Source organism: Aedes albopictus, chromosome 3 (genome assembly GCF_035046485.1).
Source record: "Aedes albopictus strain Foshan chromosome 3, AalbF5, whole genome shotgun sequence".
NCBI lineage: Eukaryota > Metazoa > Arthropoda > Insecta > Diptera > Culicidae > Aedes > Aedes albopictus.
The window spans coordinates 173,534,597-173,549,979 of NC_085138.1; the positions used below are offsets into that span (position 1 = coordinate 173,534,597).

Consider the following 15,383-nt stretch of genomic DNA (forward strand, 5'->3'; position numbering starts at 1 on the left):
CAACATTACCGAGATCTCAGCAACTTTGACAGTTCATTACTGAGGTTCGACACCTGTTTTACTGAGAATCAGCTAACAAACCTGAGATATCAGTTTTCGAGTTTGATGAGCAGTCGGCTGTGCGCGGAAAACCGAGCCGAATGAGAACTTACAGTAAAAATTTTAGATTTGTTTATGCACTTTTCGAAAAGTTCCAGCTATTTGACCATTTTTTGAAAAGTAAAAATTTTGCCTTCCGGATCATTTTGTCTATCCCCTGTAGTATTTATTGAAGGGCTTTCTTTGCCTGCCATTGCATGAATTTGTATATTGTGAGGCAAGTACAATGATACACTATACCTAGATAATCGAGAAAATTTTCCCGACCGGAACGGGAATCGAACCCGCCGTCTCCGGATTGGCGATCCATAGCCTTAACCACTAGGCTAACTGGAGACCTCCTCCTTACACTCTTGTAAGAATCATAACCTACCCTTGATGATGTTGAGCGGATCTGGTGTGGTGGTTAAAGCACTTGACTGTCACGCCCGTCACGCCGAGGACCTGGGAACTAATGATACTCCCGGCAAACTCGCAAAACGTGAGTTCTTCCTCCGGAAGGGAAGTAAAGCGTGAGTCCCGAGATGAACTAGCCTAGGGCTAAAAATCTCGGTAATACAGAAAAAAAAACCTTGATAATAACCTTTCTTGATCATTGATAGCTCAGCTGGAATTAATTGTGTTTCTGAAAAAAAAAGGTATAATACTGCACAAATTTATTCACAAATTTTACATCATTATGATACATCATTGATGATCAAGTTAAATGTGGGTAATTTGAGCAATGAAGTCAAATGATTTGATTTTGGGATTTTACAGGTTGACAGTGTCAGCACAGACAAACAGACGTAACACTTCGAACATTTGTCGATTCACATCATAGTCACGGTAACATGTTCGCCCAATGCTAAAATGACTGAGTATGGCCGACCATCAACTAGGTGGCGGTAGTGGATAAACGTCAAACTCGAACAAAAACGATGCGAGCGCCATGGATGGCAAGTTGGCCAACTATCACATTTTTAAATAGACCGTTAAATCGATGTACGATGGAAATCATCAGAGTGTTACGTCTGTTTGTCTGTGGTGTCAGTAAATTCTTAGTTTTTGTTAAAAGATGCAAGCACAGTTCTAACATTTTTCTTTTTTAAGTGCACTAAAACAAATGATCCTGTTGCAGATTAGTTGAATTAGTTTATCTAGGTATTGTAAAGGAAAAGTTGAAAACAATAACCTGACTGGTACGCCTCTTTTGGAATGCTTTTTTTCTTGATAAAATTTGCCAGAAATTTACGTTGTCTTCAAACGAGTCGACATAAATTTTGCCAACTCTTATTATTGATTGATTTATCTTTATTTGAGAGACTTTCAGCCCTTGGCTGGTTCGTCTCTAACTCTTATTATACTGATTTTCGTATCTAAACACTCATGTCTAAAAACAATTTAAGACTACAGAGGTAATCACGTATACATATGCAAAATGGCCATTGGCTAAGCCATTGGTAGAGGAAGATTTTAATCAATAACTTTGGAAGTGTTCATAGAACTATAAGCAGAGACTATGAACTACTATTTCTTAACAAAAAAAGCGTTTCTGAAAAAAAATGTTTGAATAATATTTTTCAAAATCAAAACAAAAAACAATAGCCTAAATCTTTTCTTTCTTTTTAAATAGTTATGAAACCACGGAGGGGTGTCCAGTTAGCCTAGTGGTTAAGGCTATGGATCGCCAATCCGGAGACGGCGGGTTCGATTCTTGTTCCTGTCGGGAAAATTTTCTCGATTCCCTGGGCATAGTGTATCCTTGTACTTGCCTCACAATGTACAAATTCATGCAATGGCAGGCAAAGAAAGCCCTTCAATTAATAACTGTGGAAGTGCTCAAAAGAACACTAAGTTGAAGCGAGGCAGGTCAAGTTCCATTGCGAACGTCGAGCCATAAAGAAGAAGAAGAAACCACGGACAAACAGACGTAAAACTTCGAACATTTTTCGATACAAATCATAGTCACGGATTGCCTGTGATGAAACTATTTCAACAAGTAGTGTTCGGCTTCACATAATGAGGTTCAGTGGCGTCTCGTCCATAGGTCCACTGCGTGCACTACACAGTTGACAAAAAATAAAATAAATCATTCTAATTTATAAACTCTCCATTCGACCCTTTTGATGTTCACAACTTCAAGTGAACAAACCACTGTGAGATACCTGTACGTATTCAATAGGAATCTAGTCAATTTTCCAACCTAATCTCTCTATGCCACCACCCAGCCGCTGCCCGAGTGCAGGACGCTGAAGCATGCGATACGCACATGTGATAGCATCGCCCAAACATCTCTCGCCTCAGTTCACTTCCAGAAGTACACGGGAGCACTGTATATGCATACAAGAACTGTGTTTACTTGTGTGGGACTGTTCTGTGTTGCATTGGCAATATATTAGTAAAATTTTTGTTCACTTCTTCTAGTGGCGTCTCGTCCATAGGTCCACTGCGTGCACTACACAGTTGACAAAAAATAAAATAAATCATTCTAATTTATAAACTCTCCATTCGACCCTTTTGATGTTCACAACTTCAAGTGAACAAACCACTGTGAGATACCTGTACGTATTCAATAGGAATCTAGTCAATTTTCCAACCTAATCTCTCTATGCCACCACCCAGCCGCTGCCCGAGTGCAGGACGCTGAAGCATGCGATACGCACATGTGATAGCATCGCCCAAACATCTCTCGCCTCAGTTCACTTCCAGAAGTACACGGGAGCACTGTATATGCATACAAGAACTGTGTTTACTTGTGTGGGACTGTTCTGTGTTGCATTGGCAATATATTAGTAAAATTTTTGTTCACTTCTTCCAATGGACGTGGGCCTCGTCGGTGGTGGAGGAAAGGGAAGATTGTTTGCTTGCGCTCACGGGGCAGCTGCTAAGTTTGGCAACGTCGCATTTGAGCTACGGTGTGCTTTAGCAAGAGAGCCACGCAGAGAAAGAGAGAGCGAAGCGGTAGCCGCCCAGTCACTCTTTCGGCATGCGTGCATGCCTTTACGTGGAAATGAATGAGTGAAATTTTCATTCAGTACTAGTTGCGCGTCGCGTACGGTTTCATTTTCCTGCAACATTCGAGGAAAAATACAATTCCAGCAATTTGTTTGCCGGGCGGTCAATTGAGGAAAAGCTTATACCGACTTCTCGAACACTGCAGAATAACCTCTGCGATTGAGTGTACTTCAGATTTGTACCTTTAAATCCGCTTTCTAATGCTTGGACAGACACGTGTACTCCGATTACAGTAATAGCTCAATCACACGGATCAATTCCATTTGAATGGCATGGAGAACTGACTGACTAATAATTTATAATTGTGCAATGGTTGTTCCACTTCTTCCTCAGTGTCAGTTATTCACTGCTGAGTCGATCCTTCGAAGTTCAAAAGCTTTTCCGAAAAAAAATCCCTAAACAATTGGTGGGCAATGTCTGCTCTCGCTTCCTCAATTTAAATAATACCCAGCTGATCAAAAAACAGATACCTATTTTTTTTAAGTTTCAGAGATTCTCAGTAAGCACCCTGAGAATAAATTGGAAGATAGGTATCTTCTCAGAAACGTATCTGTTTATTCATCTGAATATGACACTTGACTTCCGTCGTTAAAAGGGGTTTTTCCATCTTGGTTAGAAGAATAAGGACCTGTTTTCGGTTACAAAAGTCTGAAGAGGCTTATACTGATGGCGGCAGAACACCCCCTGTTTCATCAATTGAAGCAATAAAGCAGTTTTATCGACGAAATCGTCGATAGATTCGCTCGTCGAGCGGAGTGCAGGTTCTTGGTGTTTTCTCACTACAGTCCATTGAGAAAACACTTCAAGTGCACAGTCAGCTCTATAGGTCACGAGACGCCCCTGATGAGGTTACAATTGGCTTCTTTAGCGGTGTTGAGATAATTCCATATTCTGAATCTGCGTGCAAAACTGAGCTGAAATCCAAATTTTCATGAATTTTGGTGCCGGGAAGCAATTTAAAAATCAATTTGAAGTTTGTATGGGAGCGATTTGTCGAATCACCTCTCGTCGCATTTTGTACTGGGTGGAGCTGTCAAACAGTTACCCAGCTGTCAAAAGGTGATTTAAAAAAATATCTTTGAAATTGATTTTAGGTACCAAAATAAAGTTCTGAAAAAAATCATAGTGGCTCAGAAAAAGGTGCTCTTTCGAATAAAATCAAAAAATCGATACATTTTTCTTAATTTAAAAACTCAATTATAGGATAAAGAAACTCTTGCATCACACTCATCTAATTCCGTATATCTCCAGCTCATCGAAAATCATTAATGGATGGGCAGTGGAGTGTTAAGGTAAGGGGCTGTCCATTAATTACGTAAGGGAATTTTCTCGATTTTCTGCCACCCCCTCCCCCCCTTGTAAGATTTTTTGTATTAAAACCCAAATATTTTTGTATGGCGCGTAAGATTTTGCAACCCCCCCTCCCCCTATAAACCCTTACGTAATTAATGGACGGTCCCTAAGCATCATCATGTTTTGTGGCAATCGTGTTCCACGTTTTTGAGCGTATTTTGGCTTTCACCATGTTACGTTTGTAAATTAGTTGTGACGTATGTAAAGTAGTTTTAAGAATTTTCCATGAATTGGAGAATGCAATTCATAGAAAATTCTTCGATTGTTGCATGGAGTGTGTTACGTTTGTAAATAGTTGTGAACATTTTGTCAGTTAATTTTCTGTTTTGTACTGTGATTTGTTCATTTGCCCCTAAACTTTAATGTGCATTTGTAGCGCTCTAAACATTTCAGGAGCGAACCAGCACAAAACACGCAAGCCGTCCCCTAACACGGACATCAAATTGTAGACGGTCTTGTGTTGTTGCCCAAATCAGGATGCCCCTTTAGGATTAGAAATTCCTAGACCAAAACAAGCTATGAATGCCGCAACAGATGCTGCGAACTAAAAGGCGAACTGCCAGAAAAAATACGATTACAGGATTGACTGATGGACCAAGAACAAAAATGAAACCTCGTCATCCTGGGTTCGGACTTAGTTATCTATTTGGATAACTGGGCACAATTTATGTTATGTGTTGCATGTTTGTGTTTTGTGCATTTGTAATGTTCCATTTTATTTTTCGTATCTAAGTTCCCAGATGTGGGGCCCGATACGGAAAATAAAATGTGCATTTGTAAGGTTCCAATGTATTCGTTATATTTTACTTTTCGTATCCCACTAGCTTCAAAATGTGGGGCTCGATGCGGAAAATAAAATGCGCATTTGTAGGGTTTTTTTAGCAGTTGTCTACATTGTGGTACCCATCGGGAGCACAATGCATTTGTAGTGTTTCGCAAAACTTTTTTTTGTTACATTGGCGCCCAACGTGGGGCGTTGTGCATTTATGAGGTTCCAATGTACTATTTGTTACATGGAGTGTGTTACGTTTGTAAATTGTTGAGAACATTTTGTCTGTTTATTTTGTATGTTTTACTGTGCATTTGTAAGGTTCCAATGTATTCGTTATATTTTACTTTTCGTATCCCACTAGCTTCAAAATGTGGGGCTCGATGAGGAAAATAAAATGCGCATTTGTAGGGTTCTTTTAGCAGTTCGACACCAACATTTCAAAAGGGCGTAACTGCTTTTGGAATCATCACCTTCTTTTAAAGCTGTGGATCATGTGTTATGATTTCCATGGTTTTCACAACAAGTACCAAATGGGAAAAACTCTCCTCTTTCCGACAACCACGGTGGTTTGAGTGTAAGGGAGGCAGTACGACCTACAGCTTTGAAAGAAGGTATTACTTCCAAATGCAGTTACGCCCTTTTGAAATGTTGGTGCCGAGTTGTCTACATTGTGGTACCCATCGGGAGCACAATGCATTTGTAGTGTTTCGCAAAACTTTTTTTTTGTTACAACCACCTGAGCATAATGAATATATATTAGAGAACGTGCAAAATTGGACTTCTTATGTAACATTAGTTTGGTCGATGAGGTGTAAAAGTCCAAATACGCACATAAAGTTTCTTTTAACAACAGTTTTCCCGGGTCAGTGGTCATCATGCCATTAATGCATGAATTTGTAAATTGTAAGGCCGTTGAAACTTTTTAATAGAGTGATGAATGCATAGGACTGAAAAAAAATCAAATACAATGTCTACTCAAGAACGTCTTTCATGAGCTCTACAAGTTTCGGCATATACAAATAATGAATGACCCTAGTTATTGAAGCATTAAACCAAAAAATAAAAATAGAAAGAATGCCATATCTTGCCTTTTTCTATGTATACGTCAAGCGGCAAGACAAGTGGCACTCTCTAAGCGTATCAAGGTGGAAGCTCTGTGTTATCGTGATTTGTCATAAGAGTAGGTGGTGTGCGTATGTTTTGGTATCCGCATACAATCTGTTCGGCAATGAACACAAGAGTTTAAGGCGTAGAACACTGGACTGTATCGGGGGGGGTTATAACACGGCAGAAGAGAGAACGGGGAATTTCGGACCGCGAGGGAAAATCACTGGATCACTTTCACAACTTCACTACTTTATTCTCTAACTGCTATTTACACTTGGATTAATTTCACTTCGCGTTGTTAAAGCCACGCGAACGCTTATCACTTTCACTTTTGGAATTCAACTGAGTCGCCTCTAGGAACGGGTCGCATATATATACCAAAAAAGTGGTATTCCAGAACCACGTGGAAAGTTCTACACGCGCGTAGAACCCACGCGACATGTGTGGAACAAACCATCATCAGCACGCTACCTGCAAGGCGACGACGACGAGAGTCTATGATGATGATGACGATGACGACGGCTGCGGCGGTGAGGTTCGCTACTGCACTCACGGCAGGATCTCACGGCGCTCACTCTCTCGCTGTTAGTCGCAGCTGTCCCGTCGGCTCGGGTGAGTGTGCGTGCCTCGTGACGATGCTTGATGACGGTTCCGATGCGATGGTTGGAGTGGATTGCGCAGCTGTGTATGCTGCAGCCCTTCTTGGGAGCGTATGTTCGCGAACATACTCCCGCCCGTTGGAATGCAGTTCCAATTCCACTGGTTGTTGGCTGCTGCTGTCCCTCAAAGGAAGGCGGTGGCCTTACTCGCGACCGGTAAACTTGCTCAGGATTCTGGATGAAGCTGCTTATCCGCCTACCCTTCGGTGGATAATCGTCGATGTTTTTCACTAACTTCCGCACTGGTTGGAAGTCCTTGCCTGATAAACTGCTTACTAGGGTGGTACATACTGGGATGGCTTCAGAAGGCTTCCTTGTATTCGCACGCTTTACTGGAATCCCCCTGCGTTCGAAGTGCAGCAACGTGTGATGCCTCTTTGAACACTTCTTGCACGACTTGCTACTGGAACACGCTATGCAACGATGGCCCTTTCTTAAACAATTAAAACATAGGTTTAGCTGCTTGACTCTGGCATGGCGCTGATTCACGGACAGCTTCTGGAACATAGAACACTTGAAGTTTTGATGCTGTCCGGCACAAAAGTCGCACATATACATCGACGACACTAACGCTGCATTTGACGTCATGGAAGGCACGAACTTAGATGCAGGCGGCTTCTGGTTGGAGACCTTGGTGCTTGTGGATATGGTGGTTGCACTCTCCTCGCATCTCTCCAGGATGACACAGCGTTGCTTCAGGAATTTGATAGTCTGCTCGTACTCTGGAAGCTCCGTCTGGTCAATTGAAGCTTCCCACAACTCACGGGTCTGGTCATCCAATGCGTGAGTGAGTACGGTCACCACGAGCAGCTCCGACATTCCTGAAAGCGGTTGACCAAGCTTGCAGAGGTTCTCCACGTGGCGGGTGCATTCATCGATGAGCCTGCGGAGGTCCTTCGACGACTTCTTAGTCATCTTTTTCATGTTTAGGAGGCCCAAAATGTGAGACTCCAGGATTAGCCGCTTATTGCCAAACCTCTGCTCCAGGATATCCCATGCGCGCTGGTAGTCGTTATCCTGCAACGTTTTGAGGTCGATTACGCCGGTGGCCTCTCCCATCAACGAGTTTTCCAGGTGGTATAGCTTCACCGCGTCCGAATCTGATGAGCGCTGCATCAGATCCTGAAACATGGCCTTGAAGCGTGGCCATGCTTCATAACGGCCATCGAAGGTAGGCAATGGAGCACCAAAGGATTGTGATTGCACGATGATAGGCTGGGGAGTAATGACACATGGTGGCTGCTGAGCTGGCGGCACAGTTAGCTTCTCGTTCCAGCTCTCGAGCAGCACAGACACCTCCTCGTACAGGTGCATGAATTGCAGGTAGGGATCGTCTTGCTCATCGCGCTTGTCGGCTGGGGACTGGGCCACAATTTCCTGGTGCAACCTGATGAACTCGGCTTTTTCGGTCTCAACACTCCGTTGAAACACTTTAACTTGGGCTGGGGTTGGCTCTCTTTCTTCCTCTTCGGCCTGCTTGAGGGTGGTTAGGATTCGGTTCACGTTGCGTTGAGCTAATCCACGGTTGTGGACTAGCGCCCCAAGCTGGTCTTCACACTCGGCAGAATCAGGCACCTTCTTCACCGGTGTCCGTTTGGATGGCATCCTGATGTAATCCTTCACGGGTCAGTAACACGGGAATGTGGACAGGAATTCTGACGCCTTTGTTGCGATGGTTGGAAGGTAGCACAAGAAGTCCGAAGCGGTGGTAGCAACACTCAACACTACGGCGACAAACGGGAAACTTCGCTTCACCGGATAAAAACACCGAAACCGACGCGTGTGTCGCTACGGAGGGAAAAATCACTTAACGATTCCGAAGCAACGGACACAAAACACTACGCGACGGTGAAATCAACCACGTATTAGCAGGAGACCGACGCGCTTGTCACAACGGGTGGAAAATATCACACAATGCCCGAAGTAACGAAAGGTAGCACTACGCGACGGCGCACTCACTCGGGGTATCACAAAAATCGACGCGCTGGTTGGACCGGATGGAATAAGTAACACACGAATTCCGGAACGACGGATAAAATCACTACGCGACGTTACTCGCGGACCGACACGGGTACGGACGTTGTCGAAGCCACGTCCACGCTCTTCACTGCACAGCACGTTGTTCAAGCCACGTGCACGCTTCTAAACTACGCACTGCCGCGCTGTCGAAGCCACGCGGTACGCTTTTTTAAACGACACACTACCGCGTTGTTCAAGCCACGCGGCACGCTTTCACACACTACCGGATCCTGATCCGGTTCGAAGGACCAAATTGTGTTCGGCAATGAACACAAGAGTTTAAGGCGTAGAACACTGGACTGTATCGGGGGGGTTATAACACGGCAGAAGAGAGAACGGGGAATTTCGGACCGCGAGGGAAAATCACTGGATCACTTTCACAACTTCACTACTTTATTCTCTAACTGCTATTTACACTTGGATTAATTTCACTTCGCGTTGTTAAAGCCACGCGAACGCTTATCACTTTCACTTTTGGAATTCAACTGAGTCGCCTCTAGGAACGGGTCGCATATATATACCAAAAAAGTGGTATTCCAGAACCACGTGGAAAGTTCTACACGCGCGTAGAACCCACGCGACATGTGTGGAACAAACCATCATCAGCACGCTACCTGCAAGGCGACGACGACGAGAGTCTATGATGATGATGACGATGACGACGGCTGCGGCGGTGGGGTTCGCTACTGCACTCACGGCAGGATCTCACGGCGCTCACTCTCTCGCTGTTAGTCGCAGCTGTCCCGTCGGCTCGGGTGAGTGTGCGTGCCTCGTGACGATGCTTGATGACGGTTCCGATGCGATGGTTGGAGTGGATTGCGCAGCTGTGTATGCTGCAGCCCTTCTTGGGAGCGTATGTTCGCGAACACAATCAGTAACGCACACTACCGCATGAAGGTTAGACTTTCATCCGTAGATAGCGCTGCGGTAGTGTCCCCCGAGCATCAGCGGAGTGGGCATTCTTGATATTCTTATTCTTTGATTAAACTTGATGTTATCGCAGTAATATCACAGTTTCATTTTGATTTATTTTTAATGACCTATGGCGAAACCACTGTTAGCAGTAGTGAATAAACTGGCGCTAAAGTACGGCAAGATCGAATATCCAGAGGGAAGGTATTACAAGTTTTATTTTTGTGTTAAATGTGCTATTTTAACTTGTAAATATTCCCCTAGAATTAATGCGCATTTACAGGGCTTTGGCAGAATAGAAGCCCGCAATCCTATTTCGATTGCCAACATTCAGGCCATTTCGGGTCGCGATTAAGTACTAGAGATGTAAACCTTTCCCTGGCACAGACTTCAAGTTTTAGAACTCTAGTGATGAAACCCGAACCGGGATGCCCCCTTAGGATTAGAAATTCCTAGACAAAACTCAAGCTATGGAAGCAACTAATGCTGCGAACAAAAGGCAACCTGCCAGAGAAAATACGATTACAGGATTGACTGATGGACCAACAACATTAATGAAACCTCGTCATCCTGTCATCGGTAATTGTTATCCTATAGGGTAACAGGGCAAAATATATGTTCTGTGTTGTATACGTCCAAGTGTGATGTCCCATTTTATTACGCATTTGTAAGGTTCCACTATAATATGTTATATTTTAATATGCATTTGTAGTGCTTCATTATAATTTTCGTAATAAAGGATGTTCATAAAGTAATATATTTATATTTGATACTTCATCTGAAATCAGCTACTAAAGTGCTGTAAAGGTGATATGCTAGGGTGAATCAACGTTGTATGGGAAAATTTATAATTGATCAGATTCAATCAGATCAAAGTTTTTAAGATGCCCGTTGTGGTCCCAAATAACTCTGCAAAATTTGGGCATGATTGGTTTAGCTCACATTTTGCGCATCGCTCTTGCAGTTTGTATGGGATTTTCATGGGAAATCATACTTACTTTTTCGTATGTTTCTTGAAAGTTGCTCAAAATTGTCATATACCATATAACCGTTAATGTTAAAGTATAGCCCAGGATGTGTCGATGTAAACTTTGTCGAAGACGGCAAAGCGGTCCGATCCATGTGGAAAAAGAAACACTCTTCGAAAGTCAGGTAAAAATTGATGAGATTTTATTATTGATGTTATTCCTTTATATGTTAAAAGATAAGGACACTCAAGCGATCAGTTGGTTATAACTTTTGTTACAAGACCCAGATCGCTTTGCGGTCTTCGGCAAAGTTGTTCAGGACATCTGAGGCTATACTTTTACATAATCGGGTCAATACTTTCAGAATAATTTTATTCTTTTATAATAAAAATGCAAAAAAGTGAGTTTTACCATATTAAATCCCATACAAATTTCAATCGCGATGCGCAAAGTGTAGGCATGACTGATCGTGCTCAAATTTTGTACAGTCGTTCAGTACTCGAAATGGAGTCAAAAAAACCTGAATCTGAAAAAACGACCTCTATGACCCACGCTAGACCGTGGGTACACAGTCATGGGTCACTTGGTGGTATTTTTGACCTCCAGAATTCAATAAAAAATAAATGAAAACAAAAACTACGATTTTGAAAGCACCGTTGGCTAAGTTTGATTCAAACCTTTGATTACCGAACCATTTGAAGTATAATGGCAGGTCATTTTGAGGGTGACGGGTTCGATTCCCGGTCGGTCCAGGATCTTTTCGTAAAGGAAATTTCCTTGACTTCCTTGGGCATAGAGTATCTTCGTGCCTGCCACACGATATACGCATGCAAAATGGTCATTGGCAGAGGAAGCTCTCAGTTAATAACTGTGGAAGTGCTCATAGAACACTAAGCTGAGAAGCAGGCTTTGTCCCAGTGAGGACGTTACGCCAAGAAGAGGAGAGGAGAGGAGGAGGGCAGGTCATTTTCGCGTGAAAAAGGAATATTTCACTGTTTACCGAAAGCATTATTATGGATCAGCTCCACAGAGTCCCACGTATTATGGATCAATATGTGCCGGATCAGCGCGTTATTACTCAAAATTCTAACTCTAACATAAAATTTGCTTTGGTAAGGCTAAACTAAACAGTGTCTTGGTTATTTTAGTGATGGAGTACCCTATATTCTAACAGAAATAAAGAGAAAACATTAAAAACTCCCGAGTTCATGTACTTTGCAAGAGGTACACCACTAGGGTTCACTGATGTTCTACATCTTAGGTATAATTTTTACCACTCTGCGTTTCAAGACACCTGGTTTTCAAGGTTCTGTTTTTAAATAAGTTTTCTGATATATTATGTTAAAAACATTGCATCAAGCGCGTTGAGCGGAGCAAAAATCTATATTTGTTCGAAGTGATCCATAATAGCGTCAAACGATCAGTTTCTGGGTCACACTATGGATCATTGCTGAAATAGAGTGCGGGCACCGGTTTTGGCCAGTCTAAGGGAAATCATTTTTATAAAAATAACCAATAATCCAATGAAAACTACCAATGTGTTAAATGAAAGGTTTCAATCTATACTTTATTAGAAAAATGCAGAAATCAAGCTAATACATGATTTTCGTATTAAAAGTGGCGCTGGCCAAAATAGAAGCATTGCCGCAGTTTTGGCCATATTCTCAGCTTTGGTTTCTATTTTGGCCAATTGCGTGTATTTCTTATGGGAGTGGCCAAATTAGAAGCACCCTGGCCAAAATAGATACCGTCAGTGTACCAGTAGCCGCTCATGACCCAATAGCCGCTCACTGTTGCAAAAATCAAGTTTTCACGCATAAATACCCCCTTTTCGTCGCTGATATTCTTGGACAATATAAATAAATGAGAGCAAAGCCATTTTATGCAATATTTACCAAAAAACATAAATTTTAAAAACAAAATAGTACCTAGAACTTTTTGAGCGGCTATTGGACCCAAAAAAGCTGTAAGAAATTTTATGTGTTCCAATAACCGCTCACGCAAAAAAATACATGAAAATCGTAAAAATTGTCGATTTTAGTACACAGTGTATTCAATCACTATTATACACTCCCGCTGAACAGGAAAAAATAATTGTAAAAACATGAGAGTTGCAAAAATAATTCACTTTTCCGCAAAAGTCTATTTAAAAGATGGCATACATTTGTCCGTGAGCGGAATTAGGACCACTTTGGTCTCACACAAATTGTAATAAAATCATACTTTTATGAAAAGTTCTACATAAGTCTTGTTTTGTATATGATTGTACCTAGATTAAACTAACTTAAAATGCAAAAACATTACAACAGGGTGTCTACTCATAACTCAAAAGAAAATTCCCTGAGTTTTCCAGGTTTTTCCAGATGAAGTTTTAAAAGTTTATAATTAAAAAAATCACCCAAATTTTCTAAAAACTATAAAGGGTGACTTAGGGTATCATCGGTGGGTTTATTCTCTTCGTCATGACGAAGAGAACAAAACTGCCGAAAATACGTAAGTTCCTCTACTCTTCAAAAATCCTTTCAAGATGCGGTTAGAGTCCGGATGGATGAGGGTTCGATTCCCGCTCCAAGTGATGAAATTTTTCACGAGTATAGCTTCTTATCTTTTCCGATATTTCTCTTGTTTTCCTCGCGGAACTTCGTCCATAGCTGCTTTCAGGATTCCATGAGGTTTTCAGAAATCCTCCTTGGATGTCCTTAATATTTCTTCTCGGAATTACAATTACCTAGAACTTTTTTCGAGATGTCTCATTTTTCTCAGGTTTTTCCTGAAGTTCCTGTCGAGATTTCTTCAATAACACTTTGCGGAGTTTCTCGCAAGATTTTATTTGAATTCTCTAGAATATTTTTCCAGGAATTTCCTATAAGGTATTTCGTAAGTTATCTTGGGAGACATTCTGAGGAAAACCCGTAGCAGAATCCCTGTAATAACTTTGGGAGAAATCCCTAAAGGAGTATCCAGAATCTCGGGACAACTTCTGGTACAGATTCCGGGAAGAATTTTGGAAATAATGCAGAGAATATCTGTAAAAAATCTCAGGTGGATCACTGCATTAAACCCGGTACATACAACTACAAGGAACAGCCTGGCTCTGAAAGAATGCAAGAGAAGAATTCAATGAGAAATATCAGCAATAACTTCTTTGGAAACCTCAGAAGGCACTCTGGAAAAAAATATTAGGTGAAAGTCCAGGGTAAATAAAAAAAAAACTGAAGGAATTTTCTGAAAGAAGTTCAAGGAGATACTGCGAGAAAAATCTCAGGTAAAACTTAAAAAAAACCTCGCAAAAACTCTTGAGAAATTCGTGTAGGAGACCAGGAAGAACATCTTGAAGAAAGCCCAAAGCAATTGTTTGAAGATATCACAGGAAAAAAATGAAAGAAATCTCTTGAGGAACTCTTTCAGTAAATTCGTGAAAACTCATTTAGCAACTCTGAAAGAAATTTTATCTTCTGGGGAAGTCCCAAGAGGAACACCGGAAGGAATCGCGTAAAATTTCCATGAGGAATGCCGAAAGAAATTCTATGATTTATCCCGACAGAAATTCTTATAAAGTATTCGGGATAAATTCTGGTAGAAATCCTATACAAAGATTTATTTGAGCAAAACATTGGAGAAACTCCAGGAAGAAATAGCATCCCCGTGAAAAACTCCACACGAAATCGGTTGGAATTCAGGAATCCTGGAAGGAATCCGAAAGTATACCTTTCCGGAAAAAATCAAAAAGAAATACTTTTATTTATACGACCCCATTTTTTTATCGGAGTAAAATTTCTCTGAGTACTCAAGATATTCCCTGAGTATTCCAGGTTTTTCCCTGTTAAATAAAATTCCCTGAGGATTCCCGGTCTTCCAGGTTTTTCCAGGTAGTAGACACCCTGTACAAATTGGCTTACCAGTCATTTAGCAGATGATGTTTTTCTGCAAAACTGGCCTTAGATGAGCGGAATCTGGTACCCTGATGGTATATGGGAGCTGATTTTTTAAGAAAACATATTTTTTCTTCCATTTTTTAATCAAAATGTATGGTTTTCACAGCTGTAATAATCATCATATTATATTAGAATCTACTAGTAAAAAATAAATTTATGTCGATTTAGATCGTAACAGGCTGAATACCGCACTATGGCCAAAACTCCGGGCTGGCCAAAACTGAAGCTTCTACCCTATACATTATTTTAGTACCTATTTAAATCCCAGAATCAAGCAAAACTTCACTACATAAATAGAAACATATCTTATCCAAGGTGTACGAGCGGTTTTTATATCAAAATCTATGGATTTCGACACTTTTAGAGCTTAACACTGCAGTAGAAGCTTTTTATGGAATTCGGCTGTTTTCTCTCAGTAAGTGAAAAGACAACTCTATCGTTGCATTATATTACATTTGATCTTCAGATTAGGCTCTTGAAAATCACTTTTTTATCGCAGAAAACAAATAGGATTAGGTTACAAAAATGAATTACATGCCGAAAAATATACATTTTGAGCAAG

At 41.4% G+C, this 15,383-nt stretch overlaps 1 long non-coding RNA gene across 1 annotated transcript; it reads left to right on the plus strand.

Moving 5' to 3' along the window:
- Positions 1–1,830: 1,830 nt before the first annotated feature.
- Positions 1,831–4,221, plus strand: LOC134291478 (uncharacterized). Its single transcript, XR_009999106.1, has 2 exons — positions 1,831–2,105; positions 3,945–4,221. It is a non-coding gene; the product is annotated as an uncharacterized LOC134291478 (long non-coding RNA).
- The last annotated feature ends 11,162 nt before the right edge of the window (positions 4,222–15,383 follow it).